The following is a 26,097-nucleotide window of genomic DNA, read 5'->3' on the forward strand; positions in this document are numbered from 1 at the left end:
AGCAAATGAGGGCAACCTGCAAGAAGCTACTGGGGAATTAGCTCAAATGGTAGAGCGCTCGCTTAGCATGTGAGAGGTAGTGGGATCGATGCCTGCATTCTCCACTCTGCTTTTGGCTCAGAGCAATTCTCCAGAAAGAAATGTGGTCTCACGTGTCACTGAGTTCATGCCAGATGGGTCAAAGCACAGCAAACCTTTTTCTGCCATGTCATAAGCAAGACGTCTTGATTTTTGCAAAGATGGATATATGAGGCGAGAGAAGCCAAAAGAACGACTTGCGAGCATTGATTGCTTTTCTGAGCATTTGACTCAGGACCTTCGATTGAGCAGACTGATATGCTGCCTGCTGCGCGAAGAAGGCACTTGCCATGCAAGCGGCCAGGCAGCACGACCAAGTCGGGCAGCTTGCAAGGTCTTTAAATTCAGAATGCGCAGCTTGCAAAAAATCTGCGAGCCTGATAAGAAGTCAAAGCTACACTCTTGTGATTGTTAGTCACACGCGTTTTCCAGGCTGTAAAGAGTCGCTGGCGGTTGACAGTCCCACCGCGCTGCAGCATGGGCTGGTACTGAAGACGCACAGGCCACGCCACGAGTCCAGATGCGTCAACATGCTCACGGAAAACAATCATCGCACAGAAAAATCTTTGGCGCTTCCCTTCGATAGCTCAGTTGGTAGAGCGGAGGACTGTAGTGGAATACTCAGCAAAGTCATCCTTAGGTCGCTGGTTCAATTCCGGCTCGAAGGAGCGAGTGTACTTTTGGATTAAGCAGCAATTCGCTCAAACCAGTTCTCATCACTTTATGGTGCATCATGTTGCCACGAAGGAGCAGGACACCACTTTTCTCGTCTCAAACCTGAATGCACTCTGCATCCACCTTCACACAGCTGTTATGCTTGAGCATTTGTGTCTGCTCACCAGCACAGAGTTTTTTTAAATTTCAAAATTTGCATATAAAAATTTGTACAGTCCATTCAAAAGCAGTTCAGTACATTTAGCTGCGGTCAGCAATCCCATACACTACATTTGGGTGCTGACGGCAGTTCCGTTCGATACATTTCCTTGCTTTTCAGTTCAAGTACAATTCGGTACAATATGGGATACATTGTAGTACATTCAACAAACTGCAGAGCAGCAACACTTCAAAGCACTCAGCACTCCCTTTCAGGCAAAACAAGTTGGCTATCAGTCAGACAGCGCTGTCGCCTGCTCCCTCACACACAGGGCGGCCGCTACTTTCCGGTCACCTCGCTTCCCTTCCACGGTCTCGTGCTCTTCTCGGCTTCTTTCTTCGTTACTGTGGCTTCGCGTCCTGCTGTTGCTCGCTCGCTGCTGCTCCGCAATGTCGATTGGATACAAGGAGTGGGCCAGTTCTCTGATGGTCGTGGAGCAGCTTGGAGACGAGTGCGAAAAGGCGACTGTGAAGCAAATGAGGGCAACCTGCAAGAAGCTACTGGGGAATTAGCTCAAATGGTAGAGCGCTCGCTTAGCATGTGAGAGGTAGTGGGATCGATGCCTGCATTCTCCACTCTGCTTTTGGCTCAGAGCAATTCTCCAGAAAGAAATGTGGTCTCACGTGTCACTGAGTTCATGCCAGATGGGTCAAAGCACAGCAAACCTTTTTCTGCCATGTCATAAGCAAGACGTCTTGATTTTTGCAAAGATGGATATATGAGGCGAGAGAAGCCAAAAGAACGACTTGCGAGCATTGATTGCTTTTCTGAGCATTTGACTCAGGACCTTCGATTGAGCAGACTGATATGCTGCCTGCTGCGCGAAGAAGGCACTTGCCATGCAAGCGGCCAGGCAGCACGACCAAGTCGGGCAGCTTGCAAGGTCTTTAAATTCAGAATGCGCAGCTTGCAAAAAATCTGCGAGCCTGATAAGAAGTCAAAGCTACACTCTTGTGATTGTTAGTCACACGCGTTTTCCAGGCTGTAAAGAGTCGCTGGCGGTTGACAGTCCCACCGCGCTGCAGCATGGGCTGGTACTGAAGACGCACAGGCCACGCCACGAGTCCAGATGCGTCAACATGCTCACGGAAAACAATCATCGCACAGAAAAATCTTTGGCGCTTCCCTTCGATAGCTCAGTTGGTAGAGCGGAGGACTGTAGTGGAATACTCAGCAAAGTCATCCTTAGGTCGCTGGTTCAATTCCGGCTCGAAGGAGCGAGTGTACTTTTGGATTAAGCAGCAATTCGCTCAAACCAGTTCTCATCACTTTATGGTGCATCATGTTGCCACGAAGGAGCAGGACACACTTTTCTCGTCTCAAACCTGAATGCACTCTGCATCCACCTTCACACAGCTGTTATTCTTGAGCATTTGTGTCTGCTCACCAGCACAGAGTTTTTTTAAATTTCAAAATTTGCATATAAAAATTTGTACAGTCCATTCAAAAGCAGTTCAGTACATTTAGCTGCGGTCAGCAATCCCATCCACTACATTTGGGTGCTGACGGCAGTTCCGTTCGATACATTTCCTTGCTTTTCAGTTCAAGTACAATTCGGTACAATATGGGATACATTGTAGTACATTCAACAAACTGCAGAGCAGCAACACTTCAAAGCACTCAGCACTCCCTTTCAGGCAAAACAAGTTGGCTATCAGTCAGACAGCGCTGTCGCCTGCTCCCTCACACACAGGGCGGCCGCTACTTTCCGGTCACCTCGCTTCCCTTCCACGGTCTCGTGCTCTTCTCGGCTTCTTTCTTCGTTACTGTGGCTTCGCGTCCTGCTGTTGCTCGCTTGCTGCTGCTCCGCAATGTCGATTGGATACAAGGAGTGGGCCAGTTCTCTGATGGTCGTGGAGCAGCTTGGAGACGAGTGCGAAAAGGCGACTGTGAAGCAAATGAGGGCAACCTGCAAGAAGCTACTGGGGAATTAGCTCAAATGGTAGAGCGCTCGCTTAGCATGTGAGAGGTAGTGGGATCGATGCCTGCATTCTCCACTCTGCTTTTGGCTCAGAGCAATTCTCCAGAAAGAAATGTGGTCTCACGTGTCACTGAGTTCATGCCAGATGGGTCAAAGCACAGCAAACCTTTTTCTGCCATGTCATAAGCAAGACGTCTTGATTTTTGCAAAGATGGATATATGAGGCGAGAGAAGCCAAAAGAACGACTTGCGAGCATTGATTGCTTTTCTGAGCATTTGACTCAGGACCTTCGATTGAGCAGACTGATATGCTGCCTGCTGCGCGAAGAAGGCACTTGCCATGCAAGCGGCCAGGCAGCACGACCAAGTCGGGCAGCTTGCAAGGTCTTTAAATTCAGAATGCGCAGCTTGCAAAAAATCTGCGAGCCTGATAAGAAGTCAAAGCTACACTCTTGTGATTGTTAGTCACACGCGTTTTCCAGGCTGTAAAGAGTCGCTGGCGGTTGACAGTCCCACCGCGCTGCAGCATGGGCTGGTACTGAAGACGCACAGGCCACGCCACGAGTCCAGATGCGTCAACATGCTCACGGAAAACAATCATCGCACAGAAAAATCTTTGGCGCTTCCCTTCGATAGCTCAGTTGGTAGAGCGGAGGACTGTAGTGGAATACTCAGCAAAGTCATCCTTAGGTCGCTGGTTCAATTCCGGCTCGAAGGAGCGAGTGTACTTTTGGATTAAGCAGCAATTCGCTCAAACCAGTTCTCATCACTTTATGGTGCATCATGTTGCCACGAAGGAGCAGGACACACTTTTCTCGTCTCAAACCTGAATGCACTCTGCATCCACCTTCACACAGCTGTTATTCTTGAGCATTTGTGTCTGCTCACCAGCACAGAGTTTTTTTAAATTTCAAAATTTGCATATAAAAATTTGTACAGTCCATTCAAAAGCAGTTCAGTACATTTAGCTGCGGTCAGCAATCCCATACACTACATTTGGGTGCTGACGGCAGTTCCGTTCGATACATTTCCTTGCTTTTCAGTTCAAGTACAATTCGGTACAATATGAGATACATTGTAGTACTGCAGAGCAGCAACACTTCAAAGCACTCAGCACTCCCTTTCAGGCAAAACAAGTTGGCTATCAGTCAGACAGCGCTGTCGCCTGCTCCCTCACACACAGGGCGGCCGCTACTTTCCGGTCACCTCGCTTCCCTTCCACGGTCTCGTGCTCTTCTCGGCTTCTTTCTTCGTTACTGTGGCTTCGCGTCCTGCTGTTGCTCGCTCGCTGCTGCTCCGCAATGTCGATTGGATACAAGGAGTGGGCCAGTTCTCTGATGGTCGTGGAGCAGCTTGGAGACGAGTGCGAAAAGGCGACTGTGAAGCAAATGAGGGCAACCTGCAAGAAACTACTGGGGAATTAGCTCAAATGGTAGAGCGCTCGCTTAGCATGTGAGAGGTAGTGGGATCGATGCCTGCATTCTCCACACTGCTTTTGGCTCAGAGCAATTCTCCAGAAAGAAATGTGGTCTCACGTGTCACTGAGTTCATGCCAGATGGGTCAAAGCACAGCAAACCTTTTTCTGCCATGTCATAAGCAAGACGTCTTGATTTTTGCAAAGATGGATATATGAGGCGAGAGAAGCCAAAAGAACGACTTGCGAGCATTGATTGCTTTTCTGAGCATTTGACTCAGGACCTTCGATTGAGCAGACTGATATGCTGCCTGCTGCGCGAAGAAGGCACTTGCCATGCAAGCGGCCAGGCAGCACGACCAAGTCGGGCAGCTTGCAAGGTCTTTAAATTCAGAATGCGCAGCTTGCAAAAAATCTGCGAGCCTGATAAGAAGTCAAAGCTACACTCTTGTGATTGTTAGTCACACGCGTTTTCCAGGCTGTAAAGAGTCGCTGGCGGTTGACAGTCCCACCGCGCTGCAGCATGGGCTGGTACTGAAGACGCACAGGCCACGCCACGAGTCCAGATGCGTCAACATGCTCACGGAAAACAATCATCGCACAGAAAAATCTTTGGCGCTTCCCTTCGATAGCTCAGTTGGTAGAGCGGAGGACTGTAGTGGAATACTCAGCAAAGTCATCCTTAGGTCGCTGGTTCAATTCCGGCTCGAAGGAGCGAGTGTACTTTTGGATTAAGCAGCAATTCGCTCAAACCAGTTCTCATCACTTTATGGTGCATCATGTTGCCACGAAGGAGCAGGACACCACTTTTCTCGTCTCAAACCTGAATGCACTCTGCATCCACCTTCACACAGCTGTTATGCTTGAGCATTTGTGTCTGCTCACCAGCACAGAGTTTTTTTAAATTTCAAAATTTGCATATAAAAATTTGTACAGTCCATTCAAAAGCAGTTCAGTACATTTAGCTGCGGTCAGCAATCCCATACACTACATTTGGGTGCTGACGGCAGTTCCGTTCGATACATTTCCTTGCTTTTCAGTTCAAGTACAATTCGGTACAATATGGGATACATTGTAGTACTGCAGAGCAGCAACACTTCAAAGCACTCAGCACTCCCTTTCAGGCAAAACAAGTTGGCTATCAGTCAGACAGCGCTGTCGCCTGCTCCCTCACACACAGGGCGGCCGCTACTTTCCGGTCACCTCGCTTCCCTTCCACGGTCTCGTGCTCTTCTCGGCTTCTTTCTTCGTTACTGTGGCTTCGCGTCCTGCTGTTGCTCGCTCGCTGCTGCTCCGCAATGTCGATTGGATAAAAGGAGTGGGCCAGTTCTCTGATGGTCGTGGAGCAGCTTGGAGACGAGTGCGAAAAGGCGACTGTGAAGCAAATGAGGGCAACCTGCAAGTAGCTACTGGGGAATTAGCTCAAATGGTAGAGCGCTCGCTTAGCATGTGAGAGATAGCGGGATCGATGCCTGCATTCTCCACTCTGCTTTTGGCTCAGAGCAATTCTCCAGAAAGAAATGTGGTCTCACGTGTCACTGAGTTCATGCCAGATGGGTCAAAGCACAGCAAACCTTTTTCTGCCATGTCATAAGCAAGACGTCTTGATTTTTGCAAAGATGGATATATGAGGCGAGAGAAGCCAAAAGAACGACTTGCGAGCATTGATTGCTTTTCTGAGCATTTGCCTCAGGACCTTCGATTGAGCAGACTGATATGCTGCCTGCTGCGCGAAGAAGGCACTTGCCATGCAAGCGGCCAGGCAGCACGACCAAGTCGGGCAGCTTGCAAGGTCTTTAAATTCAGAATGCGCAGCTTGCAAAAAATCTGCGAGCCTGATAAGAAGTCAAAGCTACACTCTTGTGATTGTTAGTCACACGCGTTTTCCAGGCTGTAAAGAGTCGCTGGCGGTTGACAGTCCCACCGCGCTGCAGCATGGGCTGGTACTGAAGACGCACAGGCCACGCCACGAGTCCAGATGCGTCAACATGCTCACGGAAAACAATCATCGCACAGAAAAATCTTTGGCGCTTCCCTTCGATAGCTCAGTTGGTAGAGCGGAGGACTGTAGTGGAATACTCAGCAAAGTCATCCTTAGGTCGCTGGTTCAATTCCGGCTCGAAGGAGCGAGTGTACTTTTGGATTAAGCAGCAATTCGCTCAAACCAGTTCTCATCACTTTATGGTGCATCATGTTGCCACGAAGGAGCAGGACACACTTTTCTCGTCTCAAACCTGAATGCACTCTGCATCCACCTTCACACAGCTGTTATTCTTGAGCATTTGTGTCTGCTCACCAGCACAGAGTTTTTTTAAATTTCAAAATTTGCATATAAAAATTTGTACAGTCCATTCAAAAGCAGTTCAGTACATTTAGCTGCGGTCAGCAATCCCATACACTACATTTGGGTGCTGACGGCAGTTCCGTTCGATACATTTCCTTGCTTTTCAGTTCAAGTACAATTCGGTACAATATGGGATACATTGTAGTACTGCAGAGCAGCAACACTTCAAAGCACTCAGCACTCCCTTTCAGGCAAAACAAGTTGGCTATCAGTCAGACAGCGCTGTCGCCTGCTCCCTCACACACAGGGCGGCCGCTACTTTCCGGTCACCTCGCTTCCCTTCCACGGTCTCGTGCTCTTCTCGGCTTCTTTCTTCGTTACTGTGGCTTCGCGTCCTGCTGTTGCTCGCTCGCTGCTGCTCCGCAATGTCGATTGGATACAAGGAGTGGGCCAGTTCTCTGATGGTCGTGGAGCAGCTTGGAGACGAGTGCGAAAAGGCGACTGTGAAGCAAATGAGGGCAACCTGCAAGAAACTACTGGGGAATTAGCTCAAATGGTAGAGCGCTCGCTTAGCATGTGAGAGGTAGTGGGATCGATGCCTGCATTCTCCACACTGCTTTTGGCTCAGAGCAATTCTCCAGAAAGAAATGTGGTCTCACGTGTCACTGAGTTCATGCCAGATGGGTCAAAGCACAGCAAACCTTTTTCTGCCATGTCATAAGCAAGACGTCTTGATTTTTGCAAAGATGGATATATGAGGCGAGAGAAGCCAAAAGAACGACTTGCGAGCATTGATTGCTTTTCTGAGCATTTGACTCAGGACCTTCGATTGAGCAGACTGATATGCTGCCTGCTGCGCGAAGAAGGCACTTGCCATGCAAGCGGCCAGGCAGCACGACCAAGTCGGGCAGCTTTCAAGGTCTTTAAATTCAGAATGCGCAGCTTGCAAAAAATCTGCGAGCCTGATAAGAAGTCAAAGCTACACTCTTGTGATTGTTAGTCACACGCGTTTTCCAGGCTGTAAAGAGTCGCTGGCGGTTGACAGTCCCACCGCGCTGCAGCATGGGCTGGTACTGAAGACGCACAGGCCACGCCACGAGTCCAGATGCGTCAACATGCTCACGGAAAACAATCATCGCACAGAAAAATCTTTGGCGCTTCCCTTCGATAGCTCAGTTGGTAGAGCGGAGGACTGTAGTGGAATACTCAGCAAAGTCATCCTTAGGTCGCTGGTTCAATTCCGGCTCGAAGGAGCGAGTGTACTTTTGGATTAAGCAGCAATTCGCTCAAACCAGTTCTCATCACTTTATGGTGCATCATGTTGCCACGAAGGAGCAGGACACCACTTTTCTCGTCTCAAACCTGAATGCACTCTGCATCCACCTTCACACAGCTGTTATGCTTGAGCATTTGTGTCTGCTCACCAGCACAGAGTTTTTTTAAATTTCAAAATTTGCATATAAAAATTTGTACAGTCCATTCAAAAGCAGTTCAGTACATTTAGCTGCGGTCAGCAATCCCATACACTACATTTGGGTGCTGACGGCTATTCCGTTCGATACATTTCCTTGCTTTTCAGTTCAAGTACAATTCGGTACAATATGGGATACATTGTAGTACTGCAGAGCAGCAACACTTCAAAGCACTCAGCACTCCCTTTCAGGCAAAACAAGTTGGCTATCAGTCAGACAACGCTGTCGCCTGCTCCCTCACACACAGGGCGGCCGCTACTTTCCGGTCACCTCGCTTCCCTTCCACGGTCTCGTGCTCTTCTCGGCTTCTTTCTTCGTTACTGTGGCTTCGCGTCCTGCTGTTGCTCGCTCGCTGCTGCTCCGCAATGTCGATTGGATACAAGGAGTGGGCCAGTTCTCTGATGGTCGTGGAGCAGCTTGGAGACGAGTGCGAAAAGGCGACTGTGAAGCAAATGAGGGCAACCTGCAAGTAGCTACTGGGGAATTAGCTCAAATGGTAGAGCGCTCGCTTAGCATGTGAGAGGTAGCGGGATCGATGCCTGCATTCTCCACTCTGCTTTTGGCTCAGAGCAATTCTCCAGAAAGAAATGTGGTCTCACGTGTCACTGAGTTCATGCCAGATGGGTCAAAGCACAGCAAACCTTTTTCTGCCATGTCATAAGCAAGACGTCTTGATTTTTGCAAAGATGGATATATGAGGCGAGAGAAGCCAAAAGAACGACTTGCGAGCATTGATTGCTTTTCTGAGCATTTGCCTCAGGACCTTCGATTGAGCAGACTGATATGCTGCCTGCTGCGCGAAGAAGGCACTTGCCATGCAAGCGGCCAGGCAGCACGACCAAGTCGGGCAGCTTGCAAGGTCTTTAAATTCAGAATGCGCAGCTTGCAAAAAATCTGCGAGCCTGATAAGAAGTCAAAGCTACACTCTTGTGATTGTTAGTCACACGCGTTTTCCAGGCTGTAAAGAGTCGCTGGCGGTTGACAGTCCCACCGCGCTGCAGCATGGGCTGGTACTGAAGACGCACAGGCCACGCCATGAGTCCAGATGCGTCAACATGCTCACGGAAAACAATCATCGCACAGAAAAATCTTCGGCGCTTCCCTTCGATAGCTCAGTTGGTAGAGCGGAGGACTGTAGTGGAATACTCAGCAAAGTCATCCTTAGGTCGCTGGTTCAATTCCGGCTCGAAGGAGCGAGTGTACTTTTGGATTAAGCAGCAATTCGCTCAAACCAGTTCTCATCACTTTATGGTGCATCATGTTGCCACGAAGGAGCAGGACACCACTTTTCTCGTCTCAAACCTGAATGCACTCTGCATCCACCTTCACACAGCTGTTATGCTTGAGCATTTGTGTCTGCTCACCAGCACAGAGTTTTTTTAAATTTCAAAATTTGCATATAAAAATTTGTACAGTCCATTCAAAAGCAGTTCAGTACATTTAGCTGCGGTCAGCAATCCCATACACTACATTTGGGTGCTGACGGCAGTTCCGTTCGATACATTTCCTTGCTTTTCAGTTCAAGTACAATTCGGTACAATATGGGATACATTGTAGTACTGCAGAGCAGCAACACTTCAAAGCACTCAGCACTCCCTTTCAGGCAAAACAAGTTGGCTATCAGTCAGACAGCGCTGTCGCCTGCTCCCTCACACACAGGGCGGCCGCTACTTTCCGGTCACCTCGCTTCCCTTCCACGGTCTCGTGCTCTTCTCGGCTTCTTTCTTCGTTACTGTGGCTTCGCGTCCTGCTGTTGCTCGCTCGCTGCTGCTCCGCAATGTCGATTGGATAAAAGGAGTGGGCCAGTTCTCTGATGGTCGTGGAGCAGCTTGGAGACGAGTGCGAAAAGGCGACTGTGAAGCAAATGAGGGCAACCTGCAAGTAGCTACTGGGGAATTAGCTCAAATGGTAGAGCGCTCGCTTAGCATGTGAGAGATAGCGGGATCGATGCCTGCATTCTCCACTCTGCTTTTGGCTCAGAGCAATTCTCCAGAAAGAAATGTGGTCTCACGTGTCACTGAGTTCATGCCAGATGGGTCAAAGCACAGCAAACCTTTTTCTGCCATGTCATAAGCAAGACGTCTTGATTTTTGCAAAGATGGATATATGAGGCGAGAGAAGCCAAAAGAACGACTTGCGAGCATTGATTGCTTTTCTGAGCATTTGCCTCAGGACCTTCGATTGAGCAGACTGATATGCTGCCTGCTGCGCGAAGAAGGCACTTGCCATGCAAGCGGCCAGGCAGCACGACCAAGTCGGGCAGCTTGCAAGGTCTTTAAATTCAGAATGCGCAGCTTGCAAAAAATCTGCGAGCCTGATAAGAAGTCAAAGCTACACTCTTGTGATTGTTAGTCACACGCGTTTTCCAGGCTGTAAAGAGTCGCTGGCGGTTGACAGTCCCACCGCGCTGCAGCATGGGCTGGTACTGAAGACGCACAGGCCACGCCACGAGTCCAGATGCGTCAACATGCTCACGGAAAACAATCATCGCACAGAAAAATCTTTGGCGCTTCCCTTCGATAGCTCAGTTGGTAGAGCGGAGGACTGTAGTGGAATACTCAGCAAAGTCATCCTTAGGTCGCTGGTTCAATTCCGGCTCGAAGGAGCGAGTGTACTTTTGGATTAAGCAGCAATTCGCTCAAACCAGTTCTCATCACTTTATGGTGCATCATGTTGCCACGAAGGAGCAGGACACACTTTTCTCGTCTCAAACCTGAAGGCACTCTGCATCCACCTTCACACAGCTGTTATTCTTGAGCATTTGTGTCTGCTCACCAGCACAGAGTTTTTTTAAATTTCAAAATTTGCATATAAAAATTTGTACAGTCCATTCAAAAGCAGTTCAGTACATTTAGCTGCGGTCAGCAATCCCATACACTACATTTGGGTGCTGACGGCAGTTCCGTTCGATACATTTCCTTGCTTTTCAGTTCAAGTACAATTCGGTACAATATGGGATACATTGTAGTACTGCAGAGCAGCAACACTTCAAAGCACTCAGCACTCCCTTTCAGGCAAAACAAGTTGGCTATCAGTCAGACAGCGCTGTCGCCTGCTCCCTCACACACAGGGCGGCCGCTACTTTCCGGTCACCTCGCTTCCCTTCCACGGTCTCGTGCTCTTCTCGGCTTCTTTCTTCGTTACTGTGGCTTCGCGTCCTGCTGTTGCTCGCTCGCTGCTGCTCCGCAATGTCGATTGGATACAAGGAGTGGGCCAGTTCTCTGATGGTCGTGGAGCAGCTTGGAGACGAGTGCGAAAAGGCGACTGTGAAGCAAATGAGGGCAACCTGCAAGAAACTACTGGGGAATTAGCTCAAATGGTAGAGCGCTCGCTTAGCATGTGAGAGGTAGTGGGATCGATGCCTGCATTCTCCACACTGCTTTTGGCTCAGAGCAATTCTCCAGAAAGAAATGTGGTCTCACGTGTCACTGAGTTCATGCCAGATGGGTCAAAGCACAGCAAACCTTTTTCTGCCATGTCATAAGCAAGACGTCTTGATTTTTGCAAAGATGGATATATGAGGCGAGAGAAGCCAAAAGAACGACTTGCGAGCATTGATTGCTTTTCTGAGCATTTGACTCAGGACCTTCGATTGAGCAGACTGATATGCTGCCTGCTGCGCGAAGAAGGCACTTGCCATGCAAGCGGCCAGGCAGCACGACCAAGTCGGGCAGCTTTCAAGGTCTTTAAATTCAGAATGCGCAGCTTGCAAAAAATCTGCGAGCCTGATAAGAAGTCAAAGCTACACTCTTGTGATTGTTAGTCACACGCGTTTTCCAGGCTGTAAAGAGTCGCTGGCGGTTGACAGTCCCACCGCGCTGCAGCATGGGCTGGTACTGAAGACGCACAGGCCACGCCATGAGTCCAGATGCGTCAACATGCTCACGGAAAACAATCATCGCACAGAAAAATCTTTGGCGCTTCCCTTCGATAGCTCAGTTGGTAGAGCGGAGGACTGTAGTGGAATACTCAGCAAAGTCATCCTTAGGTCGCTGGTTCAATTCCGGCTCGAAGGAGCGAGTGTACTTTTGGATTAAGCAGCAATTCGCTCAAACCAGTTCTCATCACTTTATGGTGCATCATGTTGCCACGAAGGAGCAGGACACCACTTTTCTCGTCTCAAACCTGAATGCACTCTGCATCCACCTTCACACAGCTGTTATGCTTGAGCATTTGTGTCTGCTCACCAGCACAGAGTTTTTTTAAATTTCAAAATTTGCATATAAAAATTTGTACAGTCCATTCAAAAGCAGTTCAGTACATTTAGCTGCGGTCAGCAATCCCATACACTACATTTGGGTGCTGACGGCTATTCCGTTCGATACATTTCCTTGCTTTTCAGTTCAAGTACAATTCGGTACAATATGGGATACATTGTAGTACTGCAGAGCAGCAACACTTCAAAGCACTCAGCACTCCCTTTCAGGCAAAACAAGTTGGCTATCAGTCAGACAGCGCTGTCGCCTGCTCCCTCACACACAGGGCGGCCGCTACTTTCCGGTCACCTCGCTTCCCTTCCACGGTCTCGTGCTCTTCTCGGCTTCTTTCTTCGTTACTGTGGCTTCGCGTCCTGCTGTTGCTCGCTCGCTGCTGCTCCGCAATGTCGATTGGATACAAGGAGTGGGCCAGTTCTCTGATGGTCGTGGAGCAGCTTGGAGACGAGTGCGAAAAGGCGACTGTGAAGCAAATGAGGGCAACCTGCAAGTAGCTACTGGGGAATTAGCTCAAATGGTAGAGCGCTCGCTTAGCATGTGAGAGGTAGCGGGATCGATGCCTGCATTCTCCACTCTGCTTTTGGCTCAGAGCAATTCTCCAGAAAGAAATGTGGTCTCACGTGTCACTGAGTTCATGCCAGATGGGTCAAAGCACAGCAAACCTTTTTCTGCCATGTCATAAGCAAGACGTCTTGATTTTTGCAAAGATGGATATATGAGGCGAGAGAAGCCAAAAGAACGACTTGCGAGCATTGATTGCTTTTCTGAGCATTTGACTCAGGACCTTCGATTGAGCAGACTGATATGCTGCCTGCTGCGCGAAGAAGGCACTTGCCATGCAAGCGGCCAGGCAGCACGACCAAGTCGGGCAGCTTGCAAGGTCTTTAAATTCAGAATGCGCAGCTTGCAAAAAATCTGCGAGCCTGATAAGAAGTCAAAGCTACACTCTTGTGATTGTTAGTCACACGCGTTTTCCAGGCTGTAAAGAGTCGCTGGCGGTTGACAGTCCCACCGCGCTGCAGCATGGGCTGGTACTGAAGACGCACAGGCCACGCCATGAGTCCAGATGCGTCAACATGCTCACGGAAAACAATCATCGCACAGAAAAATCTTTGGCGCTTCCCTTCGATAGCTCAGTTGGTAGAGCGGAGGACTGTAGTGGAATACTCAGCAAAGTCATCCTTAGGTCGCTGGTTCAATTCCGGCTCGAAGGAGCGAGTGTACTTTTGGATTAAGCAGCAATTCGCTCAAACCAGTTCTCATCACTTTATGGTGCATCATGTTGCCACGAAGGAGCAGGACACCACTTTTCTCGTCTCAAACCTGAATGCACTCTGCATCCACCTTCACACAGCTGTTATGCTTGAGCATTTGTGTCTGCTCACCAGCACAGAGTTTTTTTAAATTTCAAAATTTGCATATAAAAATTTGTACAGTCCATTCAAAAGCAGTTCAGTACATTTAGCTGCGGTCAGCAATCCCATACACTACATTTGGGTGCTGACGGCAGTTCCGTTCGATACATTTCCTTGCTTTTCAGTTCAAGTACAATTCGGTACAATATGGGATACATTGTAGTACTGCAGAGCAGCAACACTTCAAAGCACTCAGCACTCCCTTTCAGGCAAAACAAGTTGGCTATCAGTCAGACAGCGCTGTCGCCTGCTCCCTCACACACAGGGCGGCCGCTACTTTCCGGTCACCTCGCTTCCCTTCCACGGTCTCGTGCTCTTCTCGGCTTCTTTCTTCGTTACTGTGGCTTCGCGTCCTGCTGTTGCTCGCTCGCTGCTGCTCCGCAATGTCGATTGGATAAAAGGAGTGGGCCAGTTCTCTGATGGTCGTGGAGCAGCTTGGAGACGAGTGCGAAAAGGCGACTGTGAAGCAAATGAGGGCAACCTGCAAGTAGCTACTGGGGAATTAGCTCAAATGGTAGAGCGCTCGCTTAGCATGTGAGAGGTAGTGGGATCGATGCCTGCATTCTCCACACTGCTTTTGGCTCAGAGCAATTCTCCAGAAAGAAATGTGGTCTCACGTGTCACTGAGTTCATGCCAGATGGGTCAAAGCACAGCAAACCTTTTTCTGCCATGTCATAAGCAAGACGTCTTGATTTTTGCAAAGATGGATATATGAGGCGAGAGAAGCCAAAAGAACGACTTGCGAGCATTGATTGCTTTTCTGAGCATTTGACTCAGGACCTTCGATTGAGCAGACTGATATGCTGCCTGCTGCGCGAAGAAGGCACTTGCCATGCAAGCGGCCAGGCAGCACGACCAAGTCGGGCAGCTTTCAAGGTCTTTAAATTCAGAATGCGCAGCTTGCAAAAAATCTGCGAGCCTGATAAGAAGTCAAAGCTACACTCTTGTGATTGTTAGTCACACGCGTTTTCCAGGCTGTAAAGAGTCGCTGGCGGTTGACAGTCCCACCGCGCTGCAGCATGGGCTGGTACTGAAGACGCACAGGCCACGCCATGAGTCCAGATGCGTCAACATGCTCACGGAAAACAATCATCGCACAGAAAAATCTTTGGCGCTTCCCTTCGATAGCTCAGTTGGTAGAGCGGAGGACTGTAGTGGAATACTCAGCAAAGTCATCCTTAGGTCGCTGGTTCAATTCCGGCTCGAAGGAGCGAGTGTACTTTTGGATTAAGCAGCAATTCGCTCAAACCAGTTCTCATCACTTTATGGTGCATCATGTTGCCACGAAGGAGCAGGACACCACTTTTCTCGTCTCAAACCTGAATGCACTCTGCATCCACCTTCACACAGCTGTTATGCTTGAGCATTTGTGTCTGCTCACCAGCACAGAGTTTTTTTAAATTTCAAAATTTGCATATAAAAATTTGTACAGTCCATTCAAAAGCAGTTCAGTACATTTAGCTGCGGTCAGCAATCCCATACACTACATTTGGGTGCTGACGGCTATTCCGTTCGATACATTTCCTTGCTTTTCAGTTCAAGTACAATTCGGTACAATATGGGATACATTGTAGTACTGCAGAGCAGCAACACTTCAAAGCACTCAGCACTCCCTTTCAGGCAAAACAAGTTGGCTATCAGTCAGACAGCGCTGTCGCCTGCTCCCTCACACACAGGGCGGCCGCTACTTTCCGGTCACCTCGCTTCCCTTCCACGGTCTCGTGCTCTTCTCGGCTTCTTTCTTCGTTACTGTGGCTTCGCGTCCTGCTGTTGCTCGCTCGCTGCTGCTCCGCAATGTCGATTGGATACAAGGAGTGGGCCAGTTCTCTGATGGTCGTGGAGCAGCTTGGAGACGAGTGCGAAAAGGCGACTGTGAAGCAAATGAGGGCAACCTGCAAGTAGCTACTGGGGAATTAGCTCAAATGGTAGAGCGCTCGCTTAGCATGTGAGAGGTAGCGGGATCGATGCCTGCATTCTCCACTCTGCTTTTGGCTCAGAGCAATTCTCCAGAAAGAAATGTGGTCTCACGTGTCACTGAGTTCATGCCAGATGGGTCAAAGCACAGCAAACCTTTTTCTGCCATGTCATAAGCAAGACGTCTTGATTTTTGCAAAGATGGATATATGAGGCGAGAGAAGCCAAAAGAACGACTTGCGAGCATTGATTGCTTTTCTGAGCATTTGACTCAGGACCTTCGATTGAGCAGACTGATATGCTGCCTGCTGCGCGAAGAAGGCACTTGCCATGCAAGCGGCCAGGCAGCACGACCAAGTCGGGCAGCTTTCAAGGTCTTTAAATTCAGAATGCGCAGCTTGCAAAAAATCTGCGAGCCTGATAAGAAGTCAAAGCTACACTCTTGTGATTGTTAGTCACACGCGTTTTCCAGGCTGTAAAGAGTCGCTGGCGGTTGACAGTCCCACCGCGCTGCAGCATGGGCTGGTACTGAAGACGCACAGGCCACGCCATGAGTCCAGATGCGTCAACATGCTCACGGAAAACAATCATCGCACAGAAAAATCTTTGGCGCTTCCCTTCGATAGCTCAGTTGGTAGAGCGGAGGACTGTAGTGGAATACTCAGCAAAGTCATCCTTAGGTCGCTGGTTCAATTCCGGCTCGAAGGAGCGAGTGTACTTTTGGATTAAGCAGCAATTCGCTCAAACCAGTTCTCATCACTTTATGGTGCATCATGTTGCCACGAAGGAGCAGGACACCACTTTTCTCGTCTCAAACCTGAATGCACTCTGCATCCACCTTCACACAGCTGTTATGCTTGAGCATTTGTGTCTGCTCACCAGCACAGAGTTTTTTTAAATTTCAAAATTTGCATATAAAAATTTGTACAGTCCATTCAAAAGCAGTTCAGTACATTTAGCTGCGGTCAGCAATCCCATACACTACATTTGGGTGCTGACGGCAGTTCCGTTCGATACATTTCCTTGCTTTTCAGTTCAAGTACAATTCGGTACAATATGGGATACATTGTAGTACATTCAACAAACTGCAGAGCAGCAACACTTCAAAGCACTCAGCACTCCCTTTCAGGCAAAACAAGTTGGCTATCAGTCAGACAGCGCTGTCGCCTGCTCCCTCACACACAGGGCGGCCGCTACTTTCCGGTCACCTCGCTTCCCTTCCACGGTCTCGTGCTCTTCTCGGCTTCTTTCTTCGTTACTGTGGCTTCGCGTCCTGCTGTTGCTCGCTCGCTGCTGCTCCGCAATGTCGATTGGATACAAGGAGTGGGCCAGTTCTCTGATGGTCGTGGAGCAGCTTGGAGACGAGTGCGAAAAGGCGACTGTGAAGCAAATGAGGGCAACCTGCAAGTAGCTACTGGGGAATTAGCTCAAATGGTAGAGCGCTCGCTTAGCATGTGAGAGGTAGCGGGATCGATGCCTGCATTCTCCACTCTGCTTTTGGCTCAGAGCAATTCTCCAGAAAGAAATGTGGTCTCACGTGTCACTGAGTTCATGCCAGATGGGTCAAAGCACAGCAAACCTTTTTCTGCCATGTCATAAGCAAGACGTCTTGATTTTTGCAAAGATGGATATATGAGGCGAGAGAAGCCAAAAGAACGACTTGCGAGCATTGATTGCTTTTCTGAGCATTTGACTCAGGACCTTCGATTGAGCAGACTGATATGCTGCCTGCTGCGCGAAGAAGGCACTTGCCATGCAAGCGGCCAGGCAGCACGACCAAGTCGGGCAGCTTGCAAGGTCTTTAAATTCAGAATGCGCAGCTTGCAAAAAATCTGCGAGCCTGATAAGAAGTCAAAGCTACACTCTTGTGATTGTTAGTCACACGCGTTTTCCAGGCTGTAAAGAGTAGCTGGCGGTTGACAGTCCCACCGCGCTGCAGCATGGGCTGGTACTGAAGACGCACAGGCCACGCCACGAGTCCAGATGCGTCAACATGCTCACGGAAAACAATCATCGCACAGAAAAATCTTTGGCGCTTCCCTTCGATAGCTCAGTTGGTAGAGCGGAGGACTGTAGTGGAATACTCAGCAAAGTCATCCTTAGGTCGCTGGTTCAATTCCGGCTTGAAGGAGCGAGTGTACTTTTGGATGAAGCAGCAATTCGCTCAAACCAGTTCTCATCACTTTATGGTGCATCATGTTGCCACGAAGGAGCAGGACACCACTTTTCTCGTCTCAAACCTGAATGCACTCTGCATCCACCTTCACACAGCTGTTATGCTTGAGCATTTGTGTCTGCTCACCAGCACAGAGTTTTTTTAAATTTCAAAATTTGCATATAAAAATTTGTACAGTCCATTCAAAAGCAGTTCAGTACATTTAGCTGCGGTCAGCAATCCCATACACTACATTTGGGTGCTGACGGCAGTTCCGTTCGATACATTTCCTTGCTTTTCAGTTCAAGTACAATTCGGTACAATATGGGATACATTGTAGTACTGCAGAGCAGCAACACTTCAAAGCACTCAGCACTCCCTTTCAGGCAAAACAAGTTGGCTATCAGTCAGACAGCGCTGTCGCCTGCTCCCTCACACACAGGGCGGCCGCTACTTTCCGGTCACCTCGCTTCCCTTCCACGGTCTCGTGCTCTTCTCGGCTTCTTTCTTCGTTACTGTGGCTTCGCGTCCTGCTGTTGCTCGCTCGCTGCTGCTCCGCAATGTCGATTGGATACAAGGAGTGGGCCAGTTCTCTGATGGTCGTGGAGCAGCTTGGAGACGAGTGCGAAAAGGCGACTGTGAAGCAAATGAGGGCAACCTGCAAGAAACTACTGGGGAATTAGCTCAAATGGTAGAGCGCTCGCTTAGCATGTGAGAGGTAGTGGGATCGATGCCTGCATTCTCCACACTGTTTTTGGCTCAGAGCAATTCTCCAGAAAAAAATGTGGTCTCACGTGTCACTGAGTTCATGCCAGATGGGTCAAAGCACAGCAAACCTTTTTCTGCCATGTCATAAGCAAGACGTCTTGATTTTTGCAAAGATGGATATATGAGGCGAGAGAAGCCAAAAGAACGACTTGCGAGCATTGATTGCTTTTCTGAGCATTTGACTCAGGACCTTCGATTGAGCAGACTGATATGCTGCCTGCTGCGCGAAGAAGGCACTTGCCATGCAAGCGGCCAGGCAGCACGACCAAGTCGGGCAGCTTGCAAGGTCTTTAAATTCAGAATGCGCAGCTTGCAAAAAATCTGCGAGCCTGATAAGAAGTCAAAGCTACACTCTTGTGATTGTTAGTCACACGCGTTTTCCAGGCTGTAAAGAGTCGCTGGCGGTTGACAGTCCCACCGCGCTGCAGCATGGGCTGGTACTGAAGACCACAGGCCACGCCACGAGTCCAGATGTGTCAACATGCTCACGGAAAACAATCATCGCACAGAAAAATCTTTGGCGCTTCCCTTCGATAGCTCAGTTGGTAGAGCGGAGGACTGTAGTGGAATACTCAGCAAAGTCATCCTTAGGTCGCTGGTTCAATTCCGGCTCAAAGGAGCTAGTGTACTTTTGGATTAAGCAGCAATTCGCTCAAACCAGTTCTCATCACTTTATGGTGCATCATGTTGCCACGAAGGAGCATGACACCACTTTTCTTGTCTCAAACCTGAATGAACTCTGCATCCACTTTCACACAGCTGTTATGCTTGAGCATTTGTGTCTGCTCACCAGCACAGAGTTTTTTTAAATTTCAAAATTTGCATATAAAAATTTGTACAGTCCATTCAAAAGCAGTTCAGTACATTTAGCTGCGGTCAGCAATCCCATACACTACATTTGGGTGCTGACGGCAGTTCCGTTCGATACATTTCCTTGCTTTTCAGTTCAAGTACAATTCGGTACAATATGGGATACATTGTAGTACATTCAACAAACTGCAGAGCAGCAACACTTCAAAGCACTCAGCACTCCCTTTCAGGCAAAACAAGTTGGCTATCAGTCAGACAGCGCTGTCGCCTGCTCCCTCACACACAGGGCGGCCGCTACTTTCCGGTCACCTCGCTTCCCTTCCACGGTCTCGTGCTCTTCTCGGCTTCTTTCTTCGTTACTGTGGCTTCGCGTCCTGCTGTTGCTCGCTCGCTGCTGCTCCGCAATGTCGATTGGATACAAGGAGTGGGCCAGTTCTCTGATGGTCGTGGAGCAGCTTGGAGACGAGTGCGAAAAGGCGACTGTGAAGCAAATGAGGTCAACCTGCAAGAAGCTACTGGGGAATTAGCTCAAATGGTAGAGCGCTCGCTTAGCATGTGAGAGGTAGCGGGATCGATGCCTGCATTCTCCACTCTGCTTTTGGCTCAGAGCAATTCTCCAGAAAGAAATGTGGTCTCACGTGTCACTGAGTTCATGCCAGATGGGTCAAAGCACAGCAAACCTTTTTCTGCCATGTCATAAGCAAGACGTCTTGATTTTTGCAAAGATGGATATATGAGGCGAGAGAAGCCAAAAGAACGACTTGCGAGCATTGATTGCTTTTCTGAGCATTTGACTCAGGACCTTCGATTGAGCAGACTGATATGCTGCCTGCTGCGCGAAGAAGGCACTTGCCATGCAAGCGGCCAGGCAGCACGACCAAGTCGGGCAGCTTGCAAGGTCTTTAAATTCAGAATGCGCAGCTTGCAAAAAATCTGCGAGCCTGATAAGAAGTCAAAGCTACACTCTTGTGATTGTTAGTCACACGCGTTTTCCAGGCTGTAAAGAGTCGCTGGCGGTTCACAGTCCCACCGCGCTGCAGCATGGGCTGGTACTGAAGACGCACAGGCCACGCCACGAGTCCAGATGCGTCAACATGCTCACGGAAAACAATCATCGCACAGAAAAATCTTTGGCGCTTCCCTTCGATAGCTCAGTTGGAAGAGCGGAGGACTGTAGTGGAATACTCAGCAAAGTCATCCTTAGGTCGCTGGTTCAATTCCGGCTCGAAGGAGCGAGTGTACTTTTGGATTAAGCAGCAATTCGCTCAAACCAGTTCTCATCACTTTATGGTGCATCATGTTGCCACGAAGGAGCAGGACACCACTTTTCTCGTCTCAAACCTGAATGCACTCTGCATCCACCTTCACACAGCTGTTATGCTTGAGCATTTGTGTCTGCTCACCAGCACAGAGTTTTTTTAAATTTCAAAATTTGCATATAAAAATTTGTACAGTCCATTCAAAAGCAGTTCAGTACATTTAGCTGCGGTCAGCAATCCCATACACTACATTTGGGTGCTGACGGCAGTTCCGTTCGATACATTTCCTTGCTTTTCAGTTCAAGTACAATTCGGTACAATATGGGATACATTGTAGTACATTCAACAAACTGCAGAGCAGCAACACTTCAAAGCACTCAGCACTCCCTTTCAGGCAAAACAAGTTGGCTATCAGTCAGACAGCGCTGTCGCCTGCTCCCTCACACACAGGGCGGCCGCTACTTTCCGGTCACCTCGCTTCCCTTCCACGGTCTCGTGCTCTTCTCGGCTTCTTTCTTCGTTACTGTGGCTTCGCGTCCTGCTGTTGCTCGCTCGCTGCTGCTCCGCAATGTCGATTGGATACAAGGAGTGGGCCAGTTCTCTGATGGTCGTGGAGCAGCTTGGAGACGAGTGCGAAAAGGCGACTGTGAAGCAAATGAGGGCAACCTGCAAGAAGCTACTGGGGAATTAGCTCAAATGGTAGAGCGCTCGCTTAGCATGTGAGAGGTAGTGGGATCGATGCCTGCATTCTCCACTCTGCTTTTGGCTCAGAGCAATTCTCCAGAAAGAAATGTGGTCTCACGTGTCACTGAGTTCATGCCAGATGGGTCAAAGCACAGCAAACCTTTTTCTGCCATGTCATAAGCAAGACGTCTTGATTTTTGCAAAGATGGATATATGAGGCGAGAGAAGCCAAAAGAACGACTTGCGAGCATTGATTGCTTTTCTGAGCATTTGACTCAGGACCTTCGATTGAGCAGACTGATATGCTGCCTGCTGCGCGAAGAAGGCACTTGCCATGCAAGCGGCCAGGCAGCACGACCAAGTCGGGCAGCTTGCAAGGTCTTTAAATTCAGAATGCGCAGCTTGCAAAAAATCTGCGAGCCTGATAAGAAGTCAAAGCTACACTCTTGTGATTGTTAGTCACACGCGTTTTCCAGGCTGTAAAGAGTCGCTGGCGGTTGACAGTCCCACCGCGCTGCAGCATGGGCTGGTACTGAAGACGCACAGGCCACGCCACGAGTCCAGATGCGTCAACATGCTCACGGAAAACAATCATCGCACAGAAAAATCTTTGGCGCTTCCCTTCGATAGCTCAGTTGGTAGAGCGGAGGACTGTAGTGAAATACTCAGCAAAGTCATCCTTAGGTCGCTGGTTCAATTCCGGCTCGAAGGAGCGAGTGTACTTTTGGATTAAGCAGCAATTCGCTCAAACCAGTTCTCATCACTTTATGGTGCATCATGTTGCCACGAAGGAGCAGGACACACTTTTCTCGTCTCAAACCTGAATGCACTCTGCATCCACCTTCACACAGCTGTTATTCTTGAGCATTTGTGTCTGCTCACCAGCACAGAGTTTTTTTAAATTTCAAAATTTGCATATAAAAATTTGTACAGTCCATTCAAAAGCAGTTCAGTACATTTAGCTGCGGTCAGCAATCCCATACACTACATTTGGGTGCTGACGGCAGTTCCGTTCGATACATTTCCTTGCTTTTCAGTTCAAGTACAATTCGGTACAATATGGGATACATTGTAGTACTGCAGAGCAGCAACACTTCAAAGCACTCAGCACTCCCTTTCAGGCAAAACAAGTTGGCTATCAGTCAGACAGCGCTGTCGCCTGCTCCCTCACACACAGGGCGGCCGCTACTTTCCGGTCACCTCGCTTCCCTTCCACGGTCTCGTGCTCTTCTCGGCTTCTTTCTTCGTTACTGTGGCTTCGCGTCCTGCTGTTGCTCGCTCGCTGCTGCTCCGCAATGTCGATTGGATACAAGGAGTGGGCCAGTTCTCTGATGGTCGTGGAGCAGCTTGGAGACGAGTGCGAAAAGGCGACTGTGAAGCAAATGAGGGCAACCTGCAAGAAACTACTGGGGAATTAGCTCAAATGGTAGAGCGCTCGCTTAGCATGTGAGAGGTAGTGGGATCGATGCCTGCATTCTCCACACTGCTTTTGGCTCAGAGCAATTCTCCAGAAAGAAATGTGGTCTCACGTGTCACTGAGTTCATGCCAGATGGGTCAAAGCACAGCAAACCTTTTTCTGCCATGTCATAAGCAAGACGTCTTGATTTTTGCAAAGATGGATATATGAGGCAAGAGAAGCCAAAAGAACGACTTGCGAGCATTGATTGCTTTTCTGAGCATTTGACTCAGGACCTTCGATTGAGCAGACTGATATGCTGCCTGCTGCGCGAAGAAGGCACTTGCCATGCAAGCGGCCAGGCAGCACGACCAAGTCGGGCAGCTTGCAAGGTCTTTAAATTCAGAATGCGCAGCTTGCAAAAAATCTGCGAGCCTGATAAGAAGTCAAAGCTACACTCTTGTGATTGTTAGTCACACGCGTTTTCCAGGCTGTAAAGAGTAGCTGGCGGTTCACAGTCCCACCGCGCTGCAGCATGGGCTGGTACTGAAGACGCACAGGCCACGCCACGAGTCCAGATGCGTCAACATGCTCACGGAAAACAATCATCGCACAGAAAAATCGTTGGCGCTTCCTTTCGATAGCTCAGTTGGTAGAGCGGAGGACTGTAGTGGAATACTCAGCAAAGTCATCCTTAGGTCGCTGGTTCAATTCCGGCTCGAAGGAGCGAGTGTACTTTTGGATTAAGCAGCAATTCGCTCAAACCAGTTCTCATCACTTTATGGTGCATCATGTTGCCACGAAGGAGCAGGACACCACTTTTCTCGTCTCAAACCTGAATGCACTCTGCATCCACCTTCACACAGCTGTTATGCTTGAGCATTTGTGTCTGCTCACCAGCACAGAGTTTTTTTAAATTTCAAAATTTGCATATAAAAATTTGTGCAGTCCATTCAAAAGCAGTTCAGTACATTTAGCTGCGGTCAGCAATCCCATACACTACATTTGGGTGCTGACGGCAGTTCCGTTCGATACATTTCCTTGCTTTTCAGTTCAAGTACAATTCGGTACAATATGGGATACATTGTAGTACATTCAACAAACTGCAGAGCAGCAACACTTCAAAGCACTCAGCACTCCCTTTCAGGCAAAACAAGTTGGCTATCAGTCAGACAGCGCTGTCGCCTGCTCCCTCACACACAGGGCGGCCGCTACTTTCCGGTCACCTCGCTTCCCTTCCACGGTCTCGTGCTCTTCTCGGCTTCTTTCTTCGTTACTGTGGCTTCGCGTCCTGCTGTTGCTCGCTCGCTGCTGCTCCGCAATGTCGATTGGATACAAGGAGTGGGCCAGTTCTCTGATGGTCGTGGAGCAGCTTGGAGACGAGTGCGAAAAGGCGACTGTGAAGCAAATGAGGGCAACCTGCAAGAAGCTACTGGGGAATTAGCTCAAATGGTAGAGCGCTCGCTTAGCATGTGAGAGGTAGTGGGATCGATGCCTGCATTCTCCACTCTGCTTTTGGCTCAGAGCAATTCTCCAGAAAGAAATGTGGTCTCACGTGTCACTAAGTTCATGCCAGATGGGTCAAAGCACAGCAAACCTTTTTCTGCCATGTCATAAGCAATCCGTCTTGATTTTTGCAAAGATGGATATATGAGGCGAGAGAAGCAAAAAGAACGACTTGCGAGCATTGATTGCGTTTCTGAGCATTTGACTCAGGACCTTCGATTGAGCAGACTGATATGCTGCCTGCTGCGCGAAGAAGGCACTTGCCATGCAAGCGGCCAGGCAGCACGACCAAGTCGGGCAGCTTGCAAGGTCTTTAAATTCAGAATGCGCAGCTTGCAAAAAATCTGCGAGCCTGATAAGAAGTCAAAGCTACACTCTTGTGATTGTTAGTCACACGCGTTTTCCAGGCTGTAAAGAGTCGCTGGCGGTTGACAGTCCCACCGCGCTGCAGCATGGGCTGGTACTGAAGACGCACAGGCCACGCCACGAGTCCAGATGCGTCAACATGCTCACGGAAAACAATCATCGCACAGAAAAATCTTTGGCGCTTCCCTTCGATAGCTCAGTTGGTAGAGCGGAGGACTGTAGTGGAATACTCAGCAAAGTCATCCTTAGGTCGCTGGTTCAATTCCGGCTCGAAGGAGCGAGTGTACTTTTGGATTAAGCAGCAATTCGCTCAAACCAGTTCTCATCACTTTATGGTGCATCATGTTGCCACGAAGGAGCAGGACACACTTTTCTCGTCTCAAACCTGAATGCACTCTGCATCCACCTTCACACAGCTGTTATTCTTGAGCATTTGTGTCTGCTCACCAGCACAGAGTTTTTTTAAATTTCAAAATTTGCATATAAAAATTTGTACAGTCCATTCAAAAGCAGTTCAGTACATTTAGCTGCGGTCAGCAATCCCATACACTACATTTGGGTGCTGACGGCAGTTCCGTTCGATACATTTCCTTGCTTTTCAGTTCAAGTACAATTCGGTACAATATGGGATACATTGTAGTACTGCAGAGCAGCAACACTTCAAAGCACTCAGCACTCCCTTTCAGGCAAAACAAGTTGGCTATCAGTCAGACAGCGCTGTCGCCTGCTCCCTCACACACAGGGCGGCCGCTACTTTCCGGTCACCTCGCTTCCCTTCCACGGTCTCGTGCTCTTCTCGGCTTCTTTCTTCGTTACTGTGGCTTCGCGTCCTGCTGTTGCTCGCTCGCTGCTGCTCCGCAATGTCGATTGGATACAAGGAGTGGGCCAGTTCTCTGATGGTCGTGGAGCAGCTTGGAGACGAGTGCGAAAAGGCGACTGTGAAGCAAATGAGGTCAACCTGCAAGAAGCTACTGGGGAATTAGCTCAAATGGTAGAGCGCTCGCTTAGCATGTGAGAGGTAGCGGGATCGATGCCTGCATTCTCCACTCTGCTTTTGGCTCAGAGCAATTCTCCAGAAAGAAATGTGGTCTCACGTGTCACTGAGTTCATGCCAGATGGGTCAAAGCACAGCAAACCTTTTTCTGCCATGTCATAAGCAAGACGTCTTGATTTTTGCAAAGATGGATATATGAGGCGAGAGAAGCCAAAAGAACGACTTGCGAGCATTGATTGCTTTTCTGAGCATTTGACTCAGGACCTTCGATTGAGCAGACTGATATGCTGCCTGCTGCGCGAAGAAGGCACTTGCCATGCAAGCGGCCAGGCAGCACGACCAAGTCGGGCAGCTTGCAAGGTCTTTAAATTCAGAATGCGCAGCTTGCAAAAAATCTGCGAGCCTGATAAGAAGTCAAAGCTACACTCTTGTGATTGTTAGTCACACGCGTTTTCCAGGCTGTAAAGAGTAGCTGGCGGTTGACAGTCCCACCGCGCTGCAGCATGGGCTGGTACTGAAGACGCACAGGCCATGCCACGAGTCCAGATGCGTCAACATGCTCACGGAAAA

The 26,097-nt window shown here is 49.1% G+C and overlaps 18 non-coding genes across 18 annotated transcripts; all 18 read left to right on the plus strand.

Annotated features, from left to right (window-relative positions):
• The first annotated feature begins 654 nt into the window (after positions 1 to 654).
• Positions 655 to 746, plus strand: trnay-gua (transfer RNA tyrosine (anticodon GUA)). The gene is given in 2 exon segments: positions 655 to 691; positions 711 to 746. It is a non-coding gene; the product is annotated as a tRNA-Tyr (tRNA).
• Positions 747 to 2,077: 1,331 nt separating this feature from the next.
• trnay-gua (transfer RNA tyrosine (anticodon GUA)) lies at positions 2,078 to 2,169 on the plus strand. The gene is given in 2 exon segments: positions 2,078 to 2,114; positions 2,134 to 2,169. It is a non-coding gene; the product is annotated as a tRNA-Tyr (tRNA).
• A 1,330-nt stretch (positions 2,170 to 3,499) lies between these two features.
• On the plus strand, positions 3,500 to 3,591 carry trnay-gua (transfer RNA tyrosine (anticodon GUA)). The gene is given in 2 exon segments: positions 3,500 to 3,536; positions 3,556 to 3,591. It is a non-coding gene; the product is annotated as a tRNA-Tyr (tRNA).
• Positions 3,592 to 4,910: 1,319 nt separating this feature from the next.
• On the plus strand, positions 4,911 to 5,002 carry trnay-gua (transfer RNA tyrosine (anticodon GUA)). The gene is given in 2 exon segments: positions 4,911 to 4,947; positions 4,967 to 5,002. It is a non-coding gene; the product is annotated as a tRNA-Tyr (tRNA).
• A 1,320-nt stretch (positions 5,003 to 6,322) lies between these two features.
• trnay-gua (transfer RNA tyrosine (anticodon GUA)) lies at positions 6,323 to 6,414 on the plus strand. The gene is given in 2 exon segments: positions 6,323 to 6,359; positions 6,379 to 6,414. It is a non-coding gene; the product is annotated as a tRNA-Tyr (tRNA).
• A 1,319-nt stretch (positions 6,415 to 7,733) lies between these two features.
• trnay-gua (transfer RNA tyrosine (anticodon GUA)) lies at positions 7,734 to 7,825 on the plus strand. The gene is given in 2 exon segments: positions 7,734 to 7,770; positions 7,790 to 7,825. It is a non-coding gene; the product is annotated as a tRNA-Tyr (tRNA).
• A 1,320-nt stretch (positions 7,826 to 9,145) lies between these two features.
• trnay-gua (transfer RNA tyrosine (anticodon GUA)) lies at positions 9,146 to 9,237 on the plus strand. The gene is given in 2 exon segments: positions 9,146 to 9,182; positions 9,202 to 9,237. It is a non-coding gene; the product is annotated as a tRNA-Tyr (tRNA).
• A 1,320-nt stretch (positions 9,238 to 10,557) lies between these two features.
• Positions 10,558 to 10,649, plus strand: trnay-gua (transfer RNA tyrosine (anticodon GUA)). Its single transcript is given in 2 exon segments — positions 10,558 to 10,594; positions 10,614 to 10,649. It is a non-coding gene; the product is annotated as a tRNA-Tyr (tRNA).
• A 1,319-nt stretch (positions 10,650 to 11,968) lies between these two features.
• trnay-gua (transfer RNA tyrosine (anticodon GUA)) lies at positions 11,969 to 12,060 on the plus strand. Its single transcript is given in 2 exon segments — positions 11,969 to 12,005; positions 12,025 to 12,060. It is a non-coding gene; the product is annotated as a tRNA-Tyr (tRNA).
• A 1,320-nt stretch (positions 12,061 to 13,380) lies between these two features.
• trnay-gua (transfer RNA tyrosine (anticodon GUA)) lies at positions 13,381 to 13,472 on the plus strand. The gene is given in 2 exon segments: positions 13,381 to 13,417; positions 13,437 to 13,472. It is a non-coding gene; the product is annotated as a tRNA-Tyr (tRNA).
• A 1,320-nt stretch (positions 13,473 to 14,792) lies between these two features.
• On the plus strand, positions 14,793 to 14,884 carry trnay-gua (transfer RNA tyrosine (anticodon GUA)). Its single transcript is given in 2 exon segments — positions 14,793 to 14,829; positions 14,849 to 14,884. It is a non-coding gene; the product is annotated as a tRNA-Tyr (tRNA).
• A 1,320-nt stretch (positions 14,885 to 16,204) lies between these two features.
• Positions 16,205 to 16,296, plus strand: trnay-gua (transfer RNA tyrosine (anticodon GUA)). The gene is given in 2 exon segments: positions 16,205 to 16,241; positions 16,261 to 16,296. It is a non-coding gene; the product is annotated as a tRNA-Tyr (tRNA).
• Positions 16,297 to 17,627: 1,331 nt separating this feature from the next.
• On the plus strand, positions 17,628 to 17,719 carry trnay-gua (transfer RNA tyrosine (anticodon GUA)). The gene is given in 2 exon segments: positions 17,628 to 17,664; positions 17,684 to 17,719. It is a non-coding gene; the product is annotated as a tRNA-Tyr (tRNA).
• A 1,319-nt stretch (positions 17,720 to 19,038) lies between these two features.
• trnay-gua (transfer RNA tyrosine (anticodon GUA)) lies at positions 19,039 to 19,130 on the plus strand. Its single transcript is given in 2 exon segments — positions 19,039 to 19,075; positions 19,095 to 19,130. It is a non-coding gene; the product is annotated as a tRNA-Tyr (tRNA).
• A 1,331-nt stretch (positions 19,131 to 20,461) lies between these two features.
• Positions 20,462 to 20,553, plus strand: trnay-gua (transfer RNA tyrosine (anticodon GUA)). The gene is given in 2 exon segments: positions 20,462 to 20,498; positions 20,518 to 20,553. It is a non-coding gene; the product is annotated as a tRNA-Tyr (tRNA).
• A 1,331-nt stretch (positions 20,554 to 21,884) lies between these two features.
• trnay-gua (transfer RNA tyrosine (anticodon GUA)) lies at positions 21,885 to 21,976 on the plus strand. The gene is given in 2 exon segments: positions 21,885 to 21,921; positions 21,941 to 21,976. It is a non-coding gene; the product is annotated as a tRNA-Tyr (tRNA).
• Positions 21,977 to 23,295: 1,319 nt separating this feature from the next.
• On the plus strand, positions 23,296 to 23,387 carry trnay-gua (transfer RNA tyrosine (anticodon GUA)). Its single transcript is given in 2 exon segments — positions 23,296 to 23,332; positions 23,352 to 23,387. It is a non-coding gene; the product is annotated as a tRNA-Tyr (tRNA).
• A 1,331-nt stretch (positions 23,388 to 24,718) lies between these two features.
• On the plus strand, positions 24,719 to 24,810 carry trnay-gua (transfer RNA tyrosine (anticodon GUA)). The gene is given in 2 exon segments: positions 24,719 to 24,755; positions 24,775 to 24,810. It is a non-coding gene; the product is annotated as a tRNA-Tyr (tRNA).
• The last annotated feature ends 1,287 nt before the right edge of the window (positions 24,811 to 26,097 follow it).

This window comes from Pristiophorus japonicus, unplaced genomic scaffold (assembly GCF_044704955.1).
Source record: "Pristiophorus japonicus isolate sPriJap1 unplaced genomic scaffold, sPriJap1.hap1 HAP1_SCAFFOLD_429, whole genome shotgun sequence".
In the NCBI taxonomy this organism is placed as follows: Eukaryota; Metazoa; Chordata; class Chondrichthyes; family Pristiophoridae; genus Pristiophorus; species Pristiophorus japonicus.